This window comes from Oxyura jamaicensis, chromosome 8 (assembly GCF_011077185.1).
Source record: "Oxyura jamaicensis isolate SHBP4307 breed ruddy duck chromosome 8, BPBGC_Ojam_1.0, whole genome shotgun sequence".
Taxonomy (NCBI): domain Eukaryota; kingdom Metazoa; phylum Chordata; class Aves; order Anseriformes; family Anatidae; genus Oxyura; species Oxyura jamaicensis.
The window spans coordinates 27820954-27845046 of record NC_048900.1 but is presented as its reverse complement, the minus strand read 5'-3'; the positions used below and the strand labels follow the sequence as shown (position 1 = coordinate 27845046).

Sequence of the window (24093 nt, the reverse complement as noted above, 5' to 3'; positions counted from 1 at the left end):
GGGCCTTCATGAGGGAACCCCGGCCTCTCCGCAGGACCCCCACGCTTGGGGGCCGTGACAGGACGGAGGGGAGGAGCGGGGCGGGCTGGGGAGGGGGCTGAAGGCTGGTTTTTCCCCCGCTATTGGCGGCAATGCGGTAACGGGGGGGCTGCGGGGGGCCGGGCCCGGAGCTGCTGGGCCGGGCCCGCTCCGCGCCCACAGCGGCAGCGCTGGGGGGGCCGCGCCGCGCAGCCCCCGCCGCCAGCCCGGGCTGAGCGGGGCCATGCGGGCAGCGGCGCCGGCTGCAGGTAGGAGCCGGGGGAGGACGAGGAGGAGGAGGACGAGGAGGAGAGGGGGGACTCCAAGGGGGAGCCAGGAGTTGGGGGGGGGGGGGCAGAGCCAGCCCCTCGCCCCGCTGCGGGCGGCCCCGGCACCCCACACGTCCCCGTTGGGTTCGGCCCCGCAACGCCCAAACGTGTTTCGCTGCCCTTCTCTCTCTCTCTCTCTTTTTTTTTTGTATATATTATTTATTTTTATTTTCTCCGTGCCTTCTCGGCAGGCAGGTGACCAGCCAGGCGGGCTCTCGGCCGATCAGGCAGAAGCCGGGGGCTGGCGAGGCAGGGCGGTGCGGGACGTGCCTGGGGGGGGCCGGGGGCTGCCGGCTGAGGGCGAGACCCGGCGTGAGGGCACCGAGCCCCTGCCGCTCCCCGGGGGTGGGGGCGACGACGGCCTTCGGCGGCGGTAAAGTAAAGCTAACGGCTCGGAAGTGAGACGGGGGAGGGCTGGAGAGGGGCTGCTCGCTGGGGCTGCGAATTTAAACGCCGTGCTCCCAGAGCGGCTGCCTTGGAGGAGGGGATGGTGCTGCCCTGCCCGAGCGTCCTGACGAGGTAGGTCTTCGGGGGGAGGTTTTAACCGAGCTGCTGTGGTAATGCCGGTGTTAAATGAGCGCAAATGGAAGCAATTGGGTTTTTTTTTTTTTTTTCTCCAGTGGCCACAAGTTGTTTCTGAGCTACATTTCTTTTTATGACTGGAGAGGCTTTTGCACTGCAGTATTACAATACAGCCATATTAAAGAGGTCCTTGGAGCAAATAACCCTCCGACGCTGCGGCTACGCGGTCGGAGACTTGGTAGTTCTGTGGGAAGTCATTACGTTGGATTTAGGCAAATCTGAGCCGAACTGGCTGTGTGCTTTTAATTGTGGTATTAAACTGCTTGTAGAGATTCATGTGAGTGGTAAGTCTCAACCAAAAAATCTAAAAAACCTGCAACAGCAAAAAACAACCACAAACACCTGAAGCTTTGATCTGAATTAAATCATTATTTTTTTTTCAACAGGTTATTAAGGGTTTTTCTTTATTTTTAATGGGCAGTGAGTTTATTTATTTATTTATTTTACTTAGTTAAGGAAATGTATTCAGGCAGAGCGCAGTTTCTGTTCTGGTGCTGAGCAGTGGTACATGGTACGTTTTCTTCTGTGCGTGTTTTACTGTCTGTCATGTTACGAGGGATGAAGGCAAGGAATGCTAGAGATGAAAGACAAATACCCTCTGAGGCTGGTGGTATTAGCATATTGGACAACGATGGTTTTTTTCCATGAACCCCAACAAAGGTAGATGGCTTCTGTGGGTTGTAATGCTGAAAGCACGGAGCAGGTCGGTGCTTACCTTCAGAGATACCGCACCAAATTCTGTGGTGTGCTTGGAAGGAGTGAAGAGGAGACACGCAACTAAGCTGCTTACCTTCTAGTGTCAATATTTGGCACTAAAAAATTAATTTGGAGTGGAAGACAAGCAGGTTGCTTACTTCACTCTAGCTGCAGCTCTTACTTCATTACTGCTTTTTGTTTGCTTTAGTAAACAAACATGTATCTCTTAAAATTGAATTAAATGTATAAACTGCCTGAAGCAGAGAAGAGAGAGAGGACTGTTAGCTCTAAGTAAGAAATAACCCCCTGAAATATCCTCCCACGTACTGGCTGACGTGCAGCATCGGTCTGACGGCTCCAGCAGTGCTCCAAGCACCCTTGTCGCGGGTGGGAGCGTGGGGGTGCTTGGGGTGACTTGCAGGGTGACGCTTGCTTGACTGGCAGATGCTTATTGCAGTGGCACACGGTGCTGTCTAATTTTGCCTCTGTAATGATTTACTCCAGCGAGCTGACAGAGAATTAAAATGTTTACGGTCAGGTTTTGGAAGGGTTCATCAGGATGCAGAGGGGAGGGGAGGGAAATCCTTCTATTCTTGGATTGCTCTAATCCAAAGCTTCTGTTCCTGTAGTCCTGCTAGTTTTTTATTGATTGTTGTGGCACTGACTGTTGTGTTTTAGAGCACGGTAATTCTAACATTTCTGCTCCAGGTAGAATAGTCCTGGGGGTGGGCTGGGAATGAAGGAGGTGCTGAAAGAGTCATCCTTCTTCAGTCCTTTTTCAGGATGCTCGTGAAACCGAGGCCATTGATGAGCAGCTATACACTTTTGCAATTGAATTGTGATGAAAGGACTGTGTTTTCAATCCTGCGCTTACTGTAGAAATGCCAGGTAATCTTCAGCACTACTTATTTTAAGGATACACACTCTGATGTCCTCCAGCTCAACCCATTTCTCCAGTGGGAGAAGCTGTGGGAGGAGATGAGAGAAGGCTGATGATGGGTGTCATTTCCCATGTTGATATCAGCAAAAGGAGTTGAGCTGGATTCAAGACTGGTACCCAGAATGACAGAACATGAGCTGCAGGAAATAGATTTAGTTGCTTTTGATGATCTGCTTTCACCTTACCAACCTCATATGTGCGCTGAAGATCAGGAACATAGTCTGTGTGTCTTTAACCATCAGATTCTGACATAAAATTCCTTTGCAGATCCAATTGTACTCACCAGATGAACCTAAGTCATGCTTACTACTGATACCCATCCTCTGTTACCAACACTTAATTTCACTGCGCAGTTCCATACCTTAGTAATGTGTTTGCACTGAAGTAGGATGCCTTGGAGGTCCCGCATCGCCTCCTTCCACACCTCCTGTAGGGGTGTAAGCATGATGCTGCAGCTAACCCAACGTGAAGCTGGCAGATGTGGATGCTATCACAGTGACCCCTATTAACTGAGTTCACTGTTTACAGGGAGGAATGGAGGAGGGTTACAATACTCATGAGGAAATACCAAAATAATTATATTTTCTGTGTTTCTTCTTCCCCTGATCGCAGTCTGCCTTCAATTGCTCTCTCTCAGACTTTTGATGAAGTCCTTGTACTATCAGAGCGTTAAAGTATGAAGTAGGTAGCACATTTGTGGTTTTACGCTTTACCAGGCATGCAGAAGCAGGCTGGAAATGAAAACAAGCTATTTTCAACTGTTGATTATAGTTCTTGGAAGAGGGAATGAAAGGTATTCTTCTGAGTAACCTGGAAGGCAGATGGAAATGACTCCTTAAACAGTGTCTATAAAACAACATTTTGGTTGAAATGGTTCTATTACAAGGAATGCAGAGGGTGAAAAACCTAAGCAATCTTGACAATCATTTTGGGATTGTTCTACAAGAAGATCAAAGGCTTGCCAGATTTTGCTTTTATGCACATAAATCACCCTTGTTCCTCCTGTTCCGTAAAATGCATGGGGTCAGGACTTCACAGTTTGCCTCCAGGGTATCACAGGTACTCACAGTAGAGTACACATGACGAATACCAGGAGATTGGTGTTACACAGCACTTTTAATTTTTCATTGGTATGCCAAATTAGAGACCTCCAAAATTCTCTCAAAATAGCACGAAGATTGTGCGAGCCAGTTAAAAGCAAGAGCGTGTTGATATTCCTCTCGTTTATCTGCAGATTGATGCATTCAACAGCAACTTCTTTGATTCTTGCAGCGCTTAAACGTGACTGACTCGGTGGAAAAATACTGCATGGATATTTACTCTGGTTTTAACGTGCCAGAGTTCTGTTGAAATCAGAGCAACTGCTACTGCTTGAGCTGCAGATATGGCCCAGCAAAGGGCTGTGCTCGTTTGCAGGAGGCTGGCTTTGCTACCATTACGCTTGCAGGGCAGTATTTTAGAAAAAAATCCTACCAGCATCAGTGGGATTTCTCATCTGAAAAGTTAAATACTCCTCAGCGAGAGGTAAGGGTATAACTCTGCCTCACAGAGCGTTTTCTCTGACTAATGTACACAAAATGTATGTTGGGATTGCCCAGCACTGGTAATTCACGCACCTCTGGAGTGGAATCCAGCAGCCATTCTGGGCTGGAAACAATATGCAGGAGGGGTTTAGGGAAGAGAAATGAAGAAAAACTAATCCAATTGAAACTGTAAGGGGAATTTAGGAAGCAGAATGCAATTATCCAAGTTGGATATTGGCCAGGACATGTTAGTTAACATTTTTACTCTTGCAGGAATTGTCATGGGATCTTTAATGACGATGAATGGTCAGGGCTCTGTTTTACATCTCATTTGAAAGCCACAGCTGAGGAAGGAGTGAATGTTTTGCCTTCCTTCAGGGGAATTTTGCTGTGGTCAATGCGCCCAAGGCTCTCTGGGCACACCTGCCTTGCGTCTACACGTGTCCAGGGGTTGCCTTCATCCTGCTGAGCTGTAAGGAAATCCAGACACTCAGCATTATTCAATATTTCCTTTCTACTTTTCTGTCCTTCCACAAGAAGGGAGGTTAAGGTGCTCTTTCGCTGTCACTCCTCCCTTCCCTGGAATTTTGTCACGTCGGCAGTAATCCCTTTGCATGAATATTATTAATTGTAGGCTCTTCTAAGTGGTATCAGCCCCACTTGCGGCAAGTATGGTGTGACACTGTGCGCCTCTGTAACTCCCAGGTGGTCTTTGCAGAGGGTTGTGTCAACACATGGAAGTCACTGCAGTTGCTTGTTTCAGGACTAATACGGCATTAAATGAGCCCAGTTCCGATTTAGATTACTCCAGTCTTCCTTCAGAGAAGTTCCCCTTCAGCTCAAGTTGCACGTGGCACATTTCCCTCTCCTTCCCCAAGCTCCGGTGTGCTTCTTCTGTGCCCTCTTTTCTGTCCTTAGTAAGCTGAGGTGATGAATCTTACTGGGACTGGTGTTCTGTGGTGGTTTTACCCTGCTGGGCAGCTGAGCTCCACCACAGCCGCTCTCTCACTCCCCCTCCTCAAAGAAAAAGGGGAGAAAATACGATGGGCAGGGCTCAGGGGTTGAGATAAGGACGGGGAGATCGCTCACCAATTATCCTCACTGGCAAGAGAGACTCAGTGTAAGGAGATTAACGTAATTTATTGCCTATTACTACCAGACTACAGCAGTTGGAACGAAAAACAAACTAAACCCACCGTTCCACGGGATCCATCCATCCCCCAGGAGCAAACTGCTCCAGCACGGGTCCCCCACGGGCAGCAGCTCCCCCCAGACCCCCTGCTCCTGCGTGGGCTCCTCTCCACGGGCTGAGCTCCGGCCCGGGGCCTGCTCCTGCAGGGGCTCTCCATGGGCTGCAGCCTCCTCCAGGCCACATCCACCTGCTCCACCGGGGGCTCCTCCATGGGCTGCAGTGTGGAGATCTGCTCCGTGTGGGACCCATGGGTGCAGGGGGACAGCCTGCTCCACCAGGGGCCTCTCCACGGGCCGCAGGGGAACTGCTGCTGTGTGCCTGGAGCACCTCCTGCCCTCCTGCTGCACTGCCCTTGGGGGCTGCAGGGCTGGATCTCATCCCCCTCTCCCAGCTGCTGTAGCACAGTAGGTTTTTTTCCCCTTTCTTCAGTCTGCTCTCCCAGAGGCCCAACCAGCACCATTCATGGCCCAGCTCTGCCCAGCAGCAGGTCCCCTGGAGCTGGCTCTGCTCACAGAGGCCACCCCTGCAGCCCCCGGCTACCGAAACCTTGCCACAGAAATCTAATCCACGTTTCAGGGGGAAGAAGTTGATGTGTGAAACTATTCTCGTCTCTGTAATCATGACTGTCCATTTAGCTGTCTGAACTTCAATCTTCTCAAATAAAAATAGCAACTCTTTCTGGTGAAAAGTAATTGTCCGGTTATGGATGTGTTTTAATGGCAGCGCCTTTGGATATTCAGGCTGGAGAAGGAGCAGGACGGCAGTATGCTGCAGGGGGAGAAGAGGTGTCAAGTTAATTCGGAGGTTGAGTGGTGCTGTATGAACTGTGCTTGAGTCAAGAAATCTAGAGGATTGCTGTGTATCTGCTGGACTACCTCTGGGCCATTTGTCAGAGTGCTTGCAGCTTATCCCAGAGGTCACGAAGCACAGGCAGATGCTGAGCGATAAAATTAGATATGCATCCAGACTTTAATATATAATCTTATTGAACACAATGTGAAGAGCAATGTAATGGTGGGTGCTACTTTTTTTCTTTCCTGTTGGAAGATCTGTCCTGAGATTTTGTGCGTGTGTGTTTCAGCTCCCAGGAAAATAAGGAGGCTTCTAAGTTATCCATCTCACTCATGCACAACACAGGTAATTAAAAGATAACTCTGAAAGGTTAATACTGTCCTTGTAGCAAAGATTTTCCTATTTCTGTAGAAGTATCTCCCCCAAAACTGTCATAACAACATCCGTGTCAATAAGCTTAAAACGCTTTTTCAAGGTCACTCAAAAGATCCCGAATGTATAAAGTGGTACGTCTTGCACCCAAGGATTTCCTTTCTGTGTTTTCGTACTCCTGGACAAGGCTGTGTAAGGCCACATTTTGTCTGCCATAAATAAAGGGAATGGTATTAGGGACTTCACATGTAAATAAAGTGCCCGTTCCATCTGTCTCTGTGTGGCTTGACCCACAAAACAATGACAAATGCTTCTGCTTGAAAGAATTTGATGAATATATTATGTTGGCCAGGTGTAAAGCTGTGATCTGTGACATTTCATGCCTCGTGTGGGCACTGCTGTCGTGTGGCACAGTGGGCTGCATTAATAGAGTCTTTGGGGACAAAGAGAGGGAGGGAATACGGACAGAAGCTGTTGTTAAGCAAAATAAATTACAGAGCAGCTCATCCAGTGTGGGCAGGATTGTGAATGATGTAGTTTCAAACATCATTTTTTCAGTAATTGTGCTGTTTGAATTGTGACCTACTTTAATAACATTCCATCGTTTTTAATATTTCTTTATTCATTACATTTTATCCACACTCAGGTGGTTTACTGCAAGTTGTGTGGAAATTACAACGAAGGTCAAGTGCTCTTTGAGAAGATAACTTATTACTGAAAACATTAGCTTGTTGTCATTATTGTTTCCCAACGTGAAATTTTATTTGTCTGGCGGATGAAGAGATGATGTCGGGCTGGTGTGAAAGTGTGTGATTACTGCCGATAGACCAAAGTCCCTCCAGTCATAGGTCCGGGATGTACATGATCAGTGAATAACTCGCGCTTTAAATTGATTTATTTTTCCCGACGCTGGTAAGCTGGTGCAGGCCCTTATTGGAAACATCTTTCAGACCAGGGCTGGCTTATATAGATTTAACGTTTGAAAGCCTTCAGTTAGCTGAAGCTAAACTGAACATTGCAACTTTAATATTGAAATAACCATGCCTACACATGGTTTTGCAGCTTAAATGAGCTTAAATTTGAGCTTAAATTCATGCTTTAAATTATATTAGTTCAATTTTTTTTCATGTGGAAAAGACTTTGTGGCTTGCTCTGCGGCAGGACTGTGGAGTTGCAGTCAAGCCTTAGTTGGAGTAGAGAGGATGCTCTTTATTGCTAGTGCTGCTGTCACTTGAGCTAAATCACCAGTTCTCTCTAGCACTTACCCATACAAATGACCTTCCAGCAGCTGCTCCGTGGGTAGGGGATGTGTAAATTGTTGGGAGAAATGTGTCCTGGGATCGGGAAATCAGGATCACCAGCTTCTCAAATCATAGTCCCCCCTTGGTGCAGTGCACATCCTACTTGGCTTATTGCTACGAAAAGAGATTCCCCTGGAAAATGGAAGCTTTTCAGCATGCCTGTTATCTTTGCAAAGCGTAGCAGACATGTATGATACCCACGCATCGCTTCTTCAGCGTTACCGAAATAGAATAATTTGATGTAAAGGTCAGCTGTGCTTAGTGTCTGAGATGTTCCTGGTTTTATTATGCATATTTAAGGTCACTCTTAGGAACCAAGTAGTGGAAGTGTAGAAAGAAAGGATTGCGATGAATATTCACAATTTCGGTTGTTGCGGTGGGTCAGGGGCTAAAGTCTTACCGGCTTTCTCATTGCGTGAGCAAAATTCTGTCCTGCTGGCTTGCTGCAGTGGACCTAAAGATTTCCTTGGTCCAAAGCTGGAGAGATCTCAGCTCGGACATCTTTGGAGTCTAACTTTGGCTCCGAGCTGTATGATCTGCATGCTGAGTAGACATTAATACAGAAGAAACCTGGAGTGGTTGGGTAAGTTTCCTGCTTCTGCAGGTTGAGGACTGCTGTGCTATGTGACTGGGGAGGGCAGGTGGGTTAGGGATGCGAGAGGAAATGACTGAGACCTCTTAAAATCAGGAGGAGAGGTGGATAAGGAATTGTTCTGTTGCATAAAATAGGTGAAGGGCATCACAGGAAAAGAGCAATCAGCGGATTCAGAACAAGTGAGACACTTCACACGATCTGGTGTTATGCAGGAAACCTCGCTGCCTTGGGATGCTGTGGGTGCGAAAAGCTTACACAGGCAAAAAAACATCCTGGAAAAGTGTGGGAGAACGATCCGCTGAGGAGTATTGTGCGTGGCGATACTGCGTCTGGCGCAGAAACGCAGCTCCACAGGTGTCTGCAGGCTGGAAATGTGTCCTGCTGAACTACGCCTTGTGCCTGCCAGGAGCAGGGGTCCCCGAACATGGGGCCAGCCGCAGCCGTGCTCGAGGTAAAGATGTTTGAGCTGGATGAGAGCGTGGCAGGTGGCATGAGTTCCCAAAGAGGCATCAGTGTGGGAGGCAAGTGGCAGGTTTGAGCAAGGCACTCAGCCATTCCTCGTGCAGGCAACTTACTTTGCTGTAGTTTTAATCAGCAACTTCTGTTTCAACCTGTTGTTTCACCTGTTTAGTGGAACAGCAGGTGCTGGTGTACCCCGAGCAACGGTGACTGGAATAAGGCAATGCACCTGTGCAGCTTTGCCTAACAGCCCTTCCAGCTCCTGGTGTAGTCTTCCAAACATCACCTTTTCGGGTTAAAGAAGGTGCGGATTTAAGCATATCTGTTTTGGGGTTTATTTGCTTTTTGAGTTTAGAAACTTCTATTGCATTTGGGTCATGTTTTAAGCCTTGTTCCACCTTCGTGAGGTGGAAACTCTAGTTTTCATTACTATTGAAGTGGGATTCCTGGGTAATTGCTTGACTTGAGGAGTTAGGGCTTAAGAAAAACATTAAATATCATGAGACTCGTGATAAAATCTTAAGAGTCGGCAGCACTATATAAGCCACTGAACAGCTGTCAGATCGTAATTAGGTTTGATCGTTATCAGCTTGAGCCAGATTTGCACAGGCTACCTAGACATGAAGCGGCGCGTACCCCATTATGATTCCCTGAGCTGCCCCGTCCTCCGACTGAGCACCTCCTCGCTGGCGGTGATATGCGATCAGGTGTTTTTTTTTCATTCCTTTGCATTTTTTTTTTCCTCTTTATGCTTTGCTTTGCTCAAGCTCAGGTTATCTGGTGTCCAGTCCCGGGGGAGCAGGCGCTTTTCCCGTGCTGAAGAACGATTCGGGCTGAATGTCGCTGCTCATCCCCCGGGTCACAGTTCGCCCTCTTCATTCTGGCTCTGGAGATCAAGGACGGATCTGTGATTCTAAATGTCTTCCTTGTTTTGAAATAGGTTGTTTGGAAATGCTCGTCTGTTCCTCTATCTTTCTGTGTACGAATTCTGAAGAAACAGAGCATTACGCTGGTAGGAGGAATATCGCCAGTGCAGGGTTCCAGGGTGTGCTCTCATTCGTTAGTGGGAGGGCCTGGACTGGAGTTTAATGATCATGTGGCTTAGTACAGGCTATTGCCTTCAGGGTATTTCTGCAAGTGCACATACAGAGTGCAGTTTACACATGGCAACATTTAAAAAGCAGAGTTCAGGTCCTGTAACTGTGTAACCGACTCGGTTGGAATTATCTAATAAAAGAGCTGCACAAAAAGGTTCCTCTAACTCTAATTTCATTAATAATGTATTTTGCAATTGGCTGGAGACATTCGGCTGACAACTTTCCTTTCAATATGTTGTGGAACAAACCAGTAACTGAGATTTCACCACCATAATTGCGCTGTACATCATGGCTGCTGAGAATTTCGCAGCGACACAGAGGTCATACAGCTCCTATTTCAAAAGGAGAAATTAGGGAATTGAATGGCCTTTTTGACTTGCCAGCGGATGTCAACAGATAGGAACAGAGCTCGGGCAATCGGACTTTTCGAAGGAGTGGCATGTCCATCAAAGCTAGTCAGCCCGTTCTTCTGAAATGTATCCTATTTTTCTTTTTCCCCTCTTTTTAAAGAAGCAGGATAAGTGCACGCTCACTAATGTGCGTTTCAGTATTCCAGAGAATTTCATGAGAGCAATTTATAAAGTAATCAGCCTTTTTTGCTGGTGAGCTTTCCCTTCCTGCTGCCTGTTAGTTGCAAATAGCTCCTGTTTTACCTTGCAGATGCTGGCTGCTGGCTTTCCAGTTCTGCTCACCTTTCCTTCCCCTGCAGCTCCTCCGTCTGATTGGGCTCTCGGCTCCGCAGCTGCCTGGCCAACTCCCTTTCTGCCTCATTTACTCCCCAGTGGCCGCTGAACAATGTTTCCCTGAGTTCAGGACCAGCTCAGCCCCGTGACTGCCTGCCCAGGATGCTGCAGAACCAGCGTGTTTAGCCGCTTAGGTTTAGAGATGAATAACCATACATCTTCTGGATTGCAGAGCTAAATTCCCTTAGCTTTGCTGGAGGAAAGAGTGGTCACTCAGGCTGTTGTGAGGAAGTCCAGCTGAATGATTCAGCACAATGGAGCTGGTGCCAAGTATGGGTGAGTATTGGTACACTCACTGCGTGCCCTAGGGAAGGAAAACAAGTTCATGGTTACCTGGCATGTCCTGAACTTTTGCTGCAAGTACCAAACCCAGCCACATGCTGAGTCATTTCTGCTTTGGGTACTTTGCACCCCAAGAACTATGTGCTCAGCTTTTGGCTAGGTAATTTCTTTTTTTTTTTCCTCTGAGACCTGCTTTAGAGAGAACTGAAGGTACCTCAAGACCACTGACAGCGTTTTGTTGTTGTTTTTTAGAGAGAGCGTTGAGCTGTTTGCAGCCTGATGGTCGCAGTGATGCTGCGATCACAAGTTAGAAGCGTGAGCTGTGAGGGCTGTTCCCCATCGGTTGGTTTTTGCTGTGCTGCATTGTATATTCAGTCCCTGGTGGCTCAGAAGTGCCTTGGACTGGTTCCCTTCTCACAGGCACATCTGCATCTTTGTGGGCCCTCATTAATCTGGTGATTGCTGACTTCAAGCCTATGGAATGATGGAAAGATCTTTTTTCCCCTATGCTTATTTATAACGTCCTTCTTCCATCGTATTTAAGGGTGGGTGTACCACGAAGGTACCGTGGGACTGCCTAATTTTTGTGCTGTCTCAAACCACCAAACTACAGCCTAACCCTTTCATATGTGTATCTTTTCTGTCGTTTTTATCAATTTTCCCACCTGACTGGCAGTTCTGTTTCCATTTCAGAATTCCAGATCCTTAAATGTATTGAAGTTGCTGGTATTTTTGCCTTAAAAGTCCTGTAAATACCATGCTAACAGCAGAGAAACAAAATGCTACAGAAACTCCAGTAATATTGACTTAATTCCTTAGCTAATTGGGCCAACTCATAAAGATGGGCTGAGATGTAGCATTCATGTGCTTGGCTGTGTTCTGCAGACATCTGACTTAGGGTTTTAATGTCGGTTATTTTACAGGTGGGATTATTTTATTATTTCAGAGCTCCACATAGAGGCCAGGTAGCTGCTTAGGCGTATTTCCAGAGGAAAGGGAGAGACAGCAGAACTGGACAGGGATCTTGCTCTTCTTTTTTGGAGGAGGCTGAACTGACACTGCTCCATAGCAGGGGAACTTGCAGTGATGCTGCAGTTTTGTTGGTGCCCCTGCAGGCACAAAGGCTAAAACAAATCAGAACGAACCGAGAGGAGCAGATGGGGCAAGCGCGAAGTTGGGAAACCATTCAAGGTGTTCGACACCGATCCGTTGCAGTTTTCCCAAGACAAGCGGGTGCTGTGGCACAACACTGCTCTCTTTGACACTCAGCACACGTGAGACTGCTTTGGAATAAAAGCTGCATCAGGTGGTTCCTTTCCAAATTTTGCTGCCTGAGGGAGAGTGCCTGCATTTGGCAGGGCTGGCTGTAAGAAGGGAGGGGGAGTGAAAGCAAGCTTCCTGAAAAGAAATCGCTCCTTGCAGGTGCTTTGCTGACCCCTTGAGCACAGTGTGGCTGCACAAGGCACCGGTGAAGTTCCTCTCTGCAGCTTCTGAGGCAAAAACGGGATTTTTAGGGATATCACAAAGCAGTGGAGTGCAAGAAGCCAAACATACCTAATTTCTTCTGAAAATGGTGCCTTTATTTTCACGTCCTCTCTTTAAGGATTTATTTTCCATGTAGGATTGGACTGCTCAACAGAGTAAGCACCTCACTTGGATAAATACGAACGCTGGATGTTTGGGCTTTTTGTGTGCCAAACCCAGGCTGCGACCCTCAGAGTAGCTCCGTCTCCGAGCCCTTTCAGCCCCTGCTGGTGGTTTGCCTTACGCTAGCAGTGATTTTTGGGTGCTGCCTCACCTGAGGCTCAGCTATGACCATCAGGGAGGACAGGTTCCAATGTCACCCTCCTCTGCCACCGAGGAGACTTGATAATGCTCCTGCCCAGGTTTAGGAGTACTTACGGGTACGTGTGAAGTGGAAGAAGAACAGAAGACAAAATGAAATGGCCTGAGCTTTGTGTTTCCCCTGCTTACGTGGTTTACAAAAGCTGCAGCACTAAAGGGTGTAGAGGGTGGGGAGTCCTGCAGATTCAGAGTGGAAATGGTAAAATCCAAACCTGCGTGCTCTGACAGCACCGGCTCTGGTGTACTCAGTCAATAATGGATCCATGCAAGTTCCTTAGAACGTGGTCTTCATTCCCCCGGGATATTGCTCTTCTCCTTAAGATTCCCCTTTAAGGGAATCTTGGCTTCTTTTAGAAGTAGGGAACTGAGATATAAAGAATTCAGTTCCCATCTGGTAATTGCAGCCTAAACACGATTTTGCAGTATTTATTGTTTATAATTGCATAAAGAGACTGTAGATAATTCATGCTTAAAATGCTGCAGGGCACAGGGAAGTTGGGTGTAGGAGAAATATGTATGGTGAGGCATAGCTCCAACAGAAAGACAAGGAGCTTGAGCAGTTGGATACTTTCCATCCACCTTACAAAGAAGAAAATTGGTTTGCAGGAAATATAGGTCACGGCACTGTTCTGGCATCTTGCTGTTGCTGTTTTGTAAGTACAGTATATTGCTAGCAGCACAGTTTGGGACTCCCATTAGAGCTGTTCTTTGCTGTCAGGCTTAAAGGCCATTTAATATCCCTTATCTGATCTAATGCACTCCTCACATAGACAAAGGAAATTTAGAAGGTGGCTTCTTTCTCTCTATTTTCTTTGAATTCAGTTATTGAAAGCCACTTTGGATTCGATTCCTGGTGGTGTGCTCAGAAGTCAGCCACTTCCTTACGGACCCAGGGATCAGGGATGCAGCACGGATGGGGCAGTGAAACTGAGTTCTTCTCTCCATGGCAAGATACAGAAGAAAATGAAATCCTGTGTTGCTGTGCCACAGGGTTTTACAGATATAAGCTTATTATTGGAGAAGAGCTTTGGCTTTTTGAACATGACATTCACCTCTGATTATGAGATTAATCTGATTTCTTTGTGTTATTAAAGGCAGCTGTATTGCGAGAGTCAGGTTGTCTGTGCTCTCCTCCGTTTGTGTCCAGCACCAGGGTGGTGTCTGCTGTCTGCAGGAACAGGAGAAAACGGGTGGCAAATCTGTGGGGAAGAGAGGTAAAACTGCTCCCATGTTACAGACTGGGGAACGGAGAGGTGGAGAAAGTAAATGATTTTTTTCTGCATAGCTTTGTTTGGCTACTGTGAGCAATGGGAAGGCCAAGATGAGAACAGACGTGTACCTACAACGTGGGGTTTGCTTGTGTGCTGTAGGGGCAGGAACCCATGGCATCAGCACGGGGATGCGATCAGCCCTTGTGGCAGTGCTTCCTGTCCTCTCGTCTGTTTGTACCCGTCTGTTGGTGAACCAGGAGTAATAATGTGCAGCTTTTCATACGACGTGGTGTGTTCGACCCTTATTTCCTGTGTCAGAGTTATGAGTCGGTTTGAGATGTTCTTGATGTTCTCCAGCTTTGTAGCCTGGGCTCAGCCCTGCAGTGGTAGGGTTGCCAGCAGCTCCTCGGGACCCGTCCCAGACTGCTTCTGTAGCTTTAGGAATTGTGCTGTGTCAAAGTACACCCAACGTGCTGAAACTGCTTCGTGTCTGCATACATTTTCTTTTTCAATGTTCTATCTCAAGTGAGACCGGAGGCTAACAAATCCGTGGCATCCAATGGAATCAAGGTCAGCCTTGCCTGTCCCTTGTCCCTGTCCCTTCTCCCGTCCCTTGTCTGCGTGTCGCTGGTGCCCATCTCCCCAGCACGCCGTGCTGAGTCAGCCTGCAGGGCACCGGACCCCTTCCTTTCAGCTGAAGCTGCAGCTCAGCCTGGATGCTGTCAGGCATGACAATGATGTAAGAACGCGACCGCTGGTTTTTATTGCTGCTCCAGTGTGCTTCCAGCGCGGCGTTATTACTTCAGAGTTCATTAGGAGTGAACAGAAGCAGTGGAAAGCCAACTGCTCGGGGTGCGGTGCGGCACAGCACGACACTCCCTCTGCTGCCTGCCGACATGGCTGAGCTGGGGAATAAGCAGGGTACCAACAGTTTCCTGTGGGTTGTTTTAAGATTTCCTAAGCCTCTAACCTGCCTGGTTCATTATCGACTGGTACCCTTGGATAAGAAAGAGACTTTAAAAAAACAACAACAACAACAGGCAATCAGGGAAGTTTCCTGTGGTGATGAGTAGGTTTTCTTTTGGATTGATCTAAACGCTAAACCAATCTTATTGTATCTTAGCTGCTTGGTTTCTTAGTTTCTTATCATTTAAGGCAGGATTTGGAGGATTGCATCCTCAACAAGGTGGGTTTTATTTTTATTATTTTTTATTTATTTCTTTGGTCAAAAAAAAAGCCATGTTTTACTCCAGCATGGCTATTCCCTGCTTCAGTGGGAACGTGGCATAACCGAAGTGCTGGACCTCATTGGAACATGCCCACAGTTGCTATTTGAGTCATCTGATCTGCCTGGCACCTAGAAAACCGAGGTTAGAAGCCTGAACTCCTGAGAGCCATAGGTGGGGAATAAAGAAAACAGAGTTTTGTGGGAAAAGGACGGCAAAGGTTGAATACGGACGATGGCTGAAGACATCTCTTAGTGATTGCCTTTAAGTGCCTACCATTAAAATTGCATGTTCTGATAGGTAGCTCTTTGGAGCTGTTGCAGCATTATGAAGAATGTAAATATATATTTTTTTCCAGTTTTTTAAAAAACAAACATATCTTTAAAGATGCATTTGTTTCTAATGTAACTTTTACATAAACATGCAACAATAAGCAAACAACTCTAGTGGTCGTGTGAATCTGGTTGAAATGCACAGATTCTTATTTATATATTATTATTGCGTGCAGTTGTATGAGCAAATAGAAAAGCTGAGCTTAGGACCCCTCGAAAATAACCCCTTTCTGGTAGACATGCATATCATTTAGGTATATGCTTGTCTGCACAATGTATAGTTTTTTCAGTGGCTCTTTCAGAGGTAATTTTGGGAGGTGAAATGTGCCGTGTGAATATGGTGCTGCACCTTGTGGAATGCTTCCATGAGAAAATGCAGGATTAGCCTGCAAATAATCTCCTCAAAGGCCCTATCTCAATTCTGAACTCTCGGATGGCTTGACTAGTCTCTGCTATTGCTTTAGAGCGACAGCTAATGTTAAAATCATTTACACGTATCGTCACAAAGTAGTTTTATGGGCTTGATGCTGCCTGACAGGATGCTTCACAACATGATGGAAAACTCATAAATGTTTTCTTCAATTTGATGCTCAAGGAGCACTTAAAAATGCTCATTTCTTTAAGAACTGCATTCTCTCTTTATGTCCGATTCATAGATTATGGTCAAGTGCTCGTTTTTATGGTATTTACAAGAAATCAGTTGAGCCAGCTTGCTCATAACAGCCCTCCCTCTCCCTCCGCCCCCTGCCCAGACACATCCTCGCAGCACTGGGAACAAAGAGACTGGAGGTTCTGAGCCAGCTCGGGTTTGATTGAATAATGCATTTTCCTGTAGGAAATTTTAAGAGGCTGGATTGTTCGTGGTCAGAGATTCTACGGTTACATCCATTATATTAAAGATTGATGGTTAATAAGTTTTTAAAGCGGTTTAATATTTTAATTGGGGGATAAAATTCCAAGTCGTTTGTCTCCAGGTATGCGTTCGTGTTTGTCCCCCTTTGCTCAAGCCACTGATGCCTGGCAGTGGTTTTCTCTTTAACTTCTCGTTCCTTTAGTGGTGAGCATCCCAGTTCCTCTTTCATGGCCTGGGATCTTGTCCGAGATGGCCTGCCCCAGGCACTGAACTCTCTGAAGAAGTTCAGGTTAGCGGGGAAATCTCTCTAACCTATTGTAACAGCATTGTCTGTTTGGGCTGAATCTCAGAGGCTGAGTTGTGCCTTGGCGTACCAGCTGCTCTGCAGTCTGGTTGCAGAAAAGGCCACTCTGGGTGTTGAGGCTTTCCCCATCACTGCAGGGACGAGGTGCAGTGAAAGCTGGTGGCGTGCTGTCCCGAGCCCTGCCGCGGAGCAGTCACGGTGTTGTGCCTTCGGGCTCCGTCTGCTAACCCCATCCCAGACCGAGCGTGACAGCGTGTGTCGGGTGTCAGAACTGCACCGTGATCTCTCCAGAGTGGGGTCCGGGACTTCCTGCCGGCAGTTCGGAAGGATGTTCTCTGTTAGGCCTTCCTGTGCTTTAGTTGGCTCTCTTAATCTACTTTTTAAAGTGGCCTTTTCAGGAAGCCCTGGTCTCCCCGCGAGATTCCTCCCTGTGACCAATGGTCAGTGCTGTCCATTGCTCTCTGGAGGTGGTTCGTGAGCGGTATATTTGGCAAGATTCTGTTTTATTAATTCTCAATTCTGCCCTTGGTCAGAAGCTCTTTTCACAGAGGAGGAAGATCTGCTGTGGCTGTTCTTGGTTTTGGTGTATTTTGATATTTCAAACTTGCACGAAGATGCCTGCAGCTCAGGGTAGGCACGCTTTAAAATGTGTGTTTATGATTTTAAATTTGCAAACACTTTATTTCTTCTTCTTTTTTTTTTTTTTTTTTGGTTTTGTTTTTCAAATAAGCCCTGTAACGAGTTGATCCTTCAAGTCACCCGCAAATAAGACCGCTCCAGTGAGGGAGGCTGTTTGACGGGATTCATTTTGGAAGCTGTTCAGGGAAATCACTGTAGGCTTTTCGAGCAAATTAGTGGGAGCGTGGAAGGACCACAAAAAGGCTTTTTCCCCTAAGATTTGTAGGATCTTATGAAGGGGAAAAAAAAAAAAAAAGAAACATGCTAATTAAAGATTTTTTTATAATGAAATAAAGTTATGCAGGCTCTGGTTTTGAAATGGACAAATTCTTTGCTGTTTCTGCTAATGAAAGTTTTATTTTAAATTGGGGCTTTTAGAAGGGAAAGGAAATTACTTAATCCTTGCTTCAGAAGAGTGTGTATTATACAGGGGCATGTGTGTATCCCCTCTGCAAGATGTGTAAGAGTTTGGAGTTAGGATGTTGGAACAAAATGCAAACTCCTGGGTGAGAAACGAGCGAGGCTGTTGGGTTGTGGGGACCTCCGGAGCTCAGCTCATGATGAATGTAATTAGCTGAGTTCACCTGAAGTGTTCACCCTGGGAAAAAACAGTGAATCAAATCCCTGGGTCTCTTGCAGGGACTTTTCAATTATTTGAAGTGAAGAGGGGCATTTCTTGTTGCTTGAAGTAGGTTAATATTTTGTGGGTGTGCTGCTGGGGCGGCGACAGCTCAGGGCATGGGGAACTGGGGAACTGCTGGCGGACCTGTCTTGTCAAACGAAAATCTTTGGCTCTTACTGTGTACGAAGGGAAAAAGATTCTTCGAATAGCTTAACCTGGTTCTTGGAGATTCCTGGCACACGTGGACAGAGAGATGTGGAAATGCAGCAAGGAGAAGAGCTGCTGTGGCTGTGGAGGATCCCAGCAGCATCCCGGGAAGCTTCACATTAAATGGCAAATAACCTGGAAGCGTGCCTCACCTGCCTGTGGGCCTGACTAATTTATACTCCACTTGGTCTGTGTGCGAGGTCGTGTTTCGGGTGCTCTTTGGTGTCCATCAGTGTCTGGAGTAATTCAGAACTGAGTCCAAAGGAGGCTGTGTCAGTTTGCAGGCGATGGGGACCGCGTACCCCTGGCAGCAGTATCCCAACAGAAACCGGCGGAAAAGCCAAAGCCTCCGTCCTGTTCTTTGAGATCAGGAGGTCTCAGGTCTGTCTGTTTGTCTGCACCGGTGTTAAAGGCAAGGTGCTGAAATGTGAAAGCAGCAACTTCATTTCCACGTGGTTGCAGTCACATCTGGCTAACGCGGCTGCCCAGGGATTCCTCGGAGCACGCCGTGCACTCTGGCCCTTGAGATCAGACAGCAGCCAGGCTGAAGCCATGCCAGTCACTTTTTGAGGCTTTGCCATGCTTTTGCATCAAAAGGCAGCTGCACACTGTGTGTGTGTGCGTACCTTGCGTAACTGTGGATGTAAAACTGAGACCCCTGTTACCATTTTATTGTAAACGCTTTTAAATGCCTAATTGCTGATTAACTTCAAGCTGCAGTGAAAACTCACCTGAGGTAACGCGGGGATGAAAAAAGTGTGTGTGAGTGCTGGGAGCTGCTGGGGCCGGGAAAGCTTTTTCTGTTTCCAGTGACATTTTCAAAGCTGTGCTTTCAGCTGCTGGCCTGGCAGTGCTCGGTAAATCCCACGCAGCCTGCCGTGCTGGGAGCAAAACCCCGGTGCAGGGAGGGCAGCAGCCCCGCTGTGGCTTTCATCTGGACATCTTGGGCCTCTTCAGCCTTGCCAGCGTGTTGGGATGTGGATCAGGAGGAAGGGAGGCTGAACAAAGCTTTTTTTTGGTCTTTTTTTCTTTCCAATCACGTCCACAGTAGGTGCCAGCAGGTTCTCAGGTGCCCTGGATGGACAGGGGCTGCCCGGCTTCATCGGCTTCATCGATGTAAATCTGCTGCCCGTGGTGTCAGTGCTGGTGTGACTTCCGTGGCAGAAGAAAAAGAAAAAGAAAAACATCCAACTACCCTGAACCACCGAGTTGGTCACAATTAAGTATGGTAGCTACTGGTTTGGCTGCGTTTCACCTGCTAAGGAATACTCCAGTCAGCACCATCTAGTAGCCTGGTATTTTTTTCCTTTCTAACAGACTTAGAGCAGCAATTTGTTTCACCCATGAGCCAGCACCACAGCATGCATTGCTTAAGAGAAACAAAGTGAGACTGGTGAGCTTTTCAATTTAAGTTTTCAAGGAGCATTTAGCTGAGCTTCTCCAGAGCCTGCTTTCTGCACTGCCCTGTTTGCCTTGTAACTCTTCTGATGTACAAAAGTGAGCTGCTGAAGGACAGAAGGGCTCCGTTCTTTTTCTGACCAGAGACTTCTCAGGTCCTTCAGACTTAACCTTTGTGAAAAGTATGCTAATATTTACCTGCCTCCCGGATTTATTGTCAAGCTGTGTTCAATGTCCGTATGTCACCCTGGGCTTTTGAAAAGAAAATGGTTGTGGATATGGAAGATGCTACTTTATTTGACAGGTGGACTGAAACTGCAGGGTAAGCTGTGGTACGTCGGGGCTGGGAAACACTGGTGCAGGACCCCCGATCTCCTTCTGAAACACGGAACAGCGTTACAGCACCGTGGTGCTGTCCCCAGGGGCCTTATCCTGAACAGTGCTGTGATAATGTGTCGGTGCTGCTCTGCACTGGGTCTCTGTGGCTTTGAGTAGCGTGACGTACCACCCCCGTGGGTCTCAGCAGCTGTGATCCCAGAGGGTGTGTGAGAAGCAGATAGCCCATTTCAGACCCCGTCACCTCCCGAGGCACAGGTCGATGCGGGTTGTGTCGAGGCCTCATTCAGATGCAGGCGCTGTGGTTGTGGTGCCGCTCATCCTTCTCCCTGCCTCTTAATTGGTCCTGGGCTCGTGCAGGGTGTGATGGCCAGCTAATTCTGGATCGATAGCTCGGGTTACTTTGGCTATATCAGACAGTGGTGATAACCCCGCTCTGCAAGCCTTTCACTTGGTGATAACCACTTCCTCTGCTTAATTAGCAATAGCTGCTTATAAATAAGATATGTATCTGGGTGAGATGCAGCTTACAAATGGTTGCAATTAAACCTTGTGTAGCAGCTTTCCTACGTCTTGCCCCACTGTGTTTCTTTCTTTAAAGGGTAAGAGATGCAACATTTCTAGAGGGTACAGGTACTCAGAGCTCGAGGTGGTCCGAAGCTAGAGTTCGAGCTGTCACACATCCAGCCCTGCTCCTGCCCTACATCCTTGTGTTCTTTGGCTGGAATATAATGTACTTTTAATTTCACAATACTTGGGGAACACTGGGGAGCTCGGTGTGGTTTTTCTATTTAAATTAATCAGCTTATTTGGAAGTGTGATGTGGCTTTTTGTGGAGGAGATTAAAAAGTTATTAAAGCAGCACCCAGTGGTGCTGCAGCCACCGCTGAATCTCTGCCAGTGTTTCCCTTAGACTTGCTTTAGACAATGCCCGACTCGAGAGTGGAATACAAATTTTCAGCTTTGCAGCTAATCAGATTGTCCTGGTTACAATACGAACTATTTCACTGGGACAAGGGACCTGGCTTGTCATCAGTGCTGTGATTTTTATCAGCCTGGGAAACCAAGCAATGCTCCCCGTGTCCCCGTGGCCAGGGCAGGCGGCAGCAGGAAGGAGCTTGGCGCTTCCCAGTCCCAAATGCAAACGTCTCTTTCATCATGTACCCAGAGTTGCTCTGCACAAGGGAGGTTTTTAATCTCAGTTTAATCTCAGTGAGATGGAAAGAAACACACCTGGCAAAGGTGTTGTCTAATGTGATGTGGGAAGGTAAGCACACGGAGGGTGCCTGGGAGTTTTTTGCCCTTCTCACTCACCAGCTCCATGCATCCTTGCTGCTCGCTGGGGTGCTCACATACGGTTCAAATGGGTTTCCTTTGCTCATGTAAATGAACTCGCTAATGTTCTCATTTTAGCAATGCCATACCAAAATACTGATTAAAAATGTCACCAAGCGGTTTTAATCTGCGGGGAATGAGCAGTACTAGAGAAAGGGGATATGCTTCTTTCCCAGTACACCTCCGTCACGGCAGAACTGCAAGCACCAAGCTGGAAGATGAAGCTGCTGTTCTTGGGGAAGTCTGGAGAGATGCGCCTACTGGGAATAGAGCAGAATGGAAACATTTGCTTTGTAAACTAACAGCTGGGGAGTTCTGTACTCTTCCCTACCGGAAAAATGTGCCCTGTATTTGGGGCTGCAGGGCAGGGAGCTGGTTCCCTGGGCAGCTCCGTCCTGGTCACCTTGTGCCTGGTGGCCGTGGTCTCTCTGAGAGTGGCGTGCTCAGCAGCCTGCTGCTGGCTGTCCAGAGCATCGTGCGATCAGAACCTTCTGCTCGGCTGTCAGCGGAGCTAAGATCTGCTGTTATTTACAGGAGGAAGGGTACTGCACGTTTCTTTTGCTTGCAGTTCTCAGAGTCAATATTTGTTTAGCAAATGCTGATATTCTAATTTGTTTTGCAATAACAAAGCCCTCAGTAATCCAAAAATTGTTCCCCAGAGTACAAATAAAGGCGGGATTTTCTCTTGTGGGAGAACAGTGTTGTCAAGTGTCCTGTTTGGTCATGGCCGGGACGTGTCTCCCGCAGCAGGAGATGCTTCAGACTTGACACACATCAAGGTACGCGGCTTAGATGAACTTGGGCTGGGTCAGGTGCAAAAACCCAGTCTTGCTTTGGTATCCTTGCACTGCAGCTGTACCGTATGCACAGCGTGTTGTCCGTGGGATTTGTTAGGCACCATCCCCTGTGGCCGGGGACTACCTAACGGGATCGATTGCTGAGCGGTCGAAGAGAGATGCCGATGAGTACGCAGAGAAGGGACTCACAGTTCCAGTGGATACTCCTCCACTGCTCCCTGGGGCAAACATGCACAGCATCAATTAGCACGCACCTGAGGGCACCTTAAAGGAGAGAGAAGATCAAGACAGCACCTTATTATTACTGAGAAAAATGAGTTGTATCGTGACCTTACAGCAGAATCCTTAAAAAAATCTCCTCCTTTTAGTTCTTTGAGGAAAAAATAAACCAAGAGATACAAGTGCCCGCAGCACTGGGCCCTGAAACAAGAAATCAAAACAAAACAAAGCAGAAGGGGGAAAAGGAGTAAAAAGCACTTCATTTCTCACTGAATGTAGTGAGCTTCCTGAAGGTGAAATTTGTCCTGTCAGTATCTTCCATGTAAAAAAAAAAAAAAAAAAGGAGGGGGGAGGGGGAAATGAGTCAATGCACGCCAACACTAATATCAGATGTATTATTTCACATATGGAATTATCCCATAATTGAGACAGATTACTCGAAGCATTAAGAAAATCCCAGAAATGCTGATGTAGAAAAGACCTTGGGAGGTAACTTAGTGTGTTGCCAGCCTCTTAGGCAAGATCAAGTGTACCTGTCTCACCTCCAGAAGCTGACAGTCTGTCTAACCTCTTTTTAAACCTCCAGTATTGATTTCTCATCTTCCCTAGACAGCCTGGTCTGGGTCTTCACTACCTTAAAATTAACAAGACTTTCATTTTTCTAATATCTAATTCTTTCTACCACTTGTCCTCCTGCCAGTTGTATGGGGAACAGCTGATGGATGTCCTCTGCTGTTCCTGCCTTTTTGGGCCTTTCTGGATGATGCCTAGCATCTCCCTAACTTAGTCTCTCTTTTTTTCCTTCCAAAACACACGTGGTTAGAGTGCTGCTCTGCATCAGGCCTCCCCTCTTGGGTGTTGTGTCCTGTTTGCCGACTTGTTTGTGATGTATTCTTCCTGTTCTCATTCCGCTCCCATTGCTTGGTTTGGTGTCACCTACAATCGGTTGCTCAAATGTTCTTGCCACGTAGTCCTTCAAGAGCAACGGCACCTCTGATGTTCCTGCTGATGGTGGCTGTTTTGGAGACCATTTATCAGAAAAGAGACTTCAGGCCTTGAGCTACTTTCTTAGCAGAACTTCATACGAGCCTCTCACAACATCCAACCCTCACGTGCTGAAGGTTGGAACCAAGCTGTAGGTTTAGGGCTGGTCGTCATTGGTTTTGCACGATTTGTACATGGGGCTTGAAGTTTTAGAGTTGTTCAGAACTGATCTCCTGGATGTTGTTAGGGATTTAGACTTCTAGAACCTGCTGAAATGAAAAGGATTTTACAATGCTGTTCTTACAATATTCTATTAGAACTATTGATTTCTGCCCGTGTGTCGATGTTAGCATCAGGGGTACTCCGATGAGGAGGAACAAAACCACTTGCTACAAGACCCATGCTACACCCTGCCCTTGAAAAACACTCCCCGTATTGTCAGGTGGCTCAGGAGGACCTTGTTAGTTCATACCAAGCCAGGTGAATGTACCTGCACTATGGAGTTGTAAGGGAGTTACAAAGCACCCTGAGATTCTCAAGGCTGCTGATGTTACAGTTACTAAAAGCTTTCAAATGCAAAGTGACACTAATGGATTTCATTGAAACTATCATTACTTCGGAGTTAATTCTACGCCCAAACTACAATAAGGAAAGCACTTTAAGAACTGTTTGGGGGCGTTGATGCGTTATTTGTAATTACTTGGAAAAACAAACAAAAGCCCTCCCACATGCTGAAATCCCAGTTTCTAAGAGGCCTCACTTTGTTTGTGAGGAAACTGTTGAGGACAAAAAATCAAAGCATTTTTACAGGGAGCTGCATTTATT

At 47.1% G+C, this 24093-nt stretch overlaps 1 protein-coding gene across 2 annotated transcripts in view; it reads left to right on the top strand.

Annotated features, from left to right (window-relative positions):
• The first annotated feature begins 265 nt into the window (after positions 1-265).
• DAB1 (DAB adaptor protein 1) overlaps positions 266-24093 on the top strand; it is a 408602-nt gene continuing 384774 nt past the window's right edge. The window contains exon 1 of one of the 2 annotated variants that reach the window (XM_035333021.1): positions 266-287. The gene's annotated coding sequence lies outside the window, so the exon portion shown is untranslated. The remainder of the gene's footprint in view (positions 288-24093) is intronic. The other variant, XM_035333025.1, reaches the window with a different exon arrangement.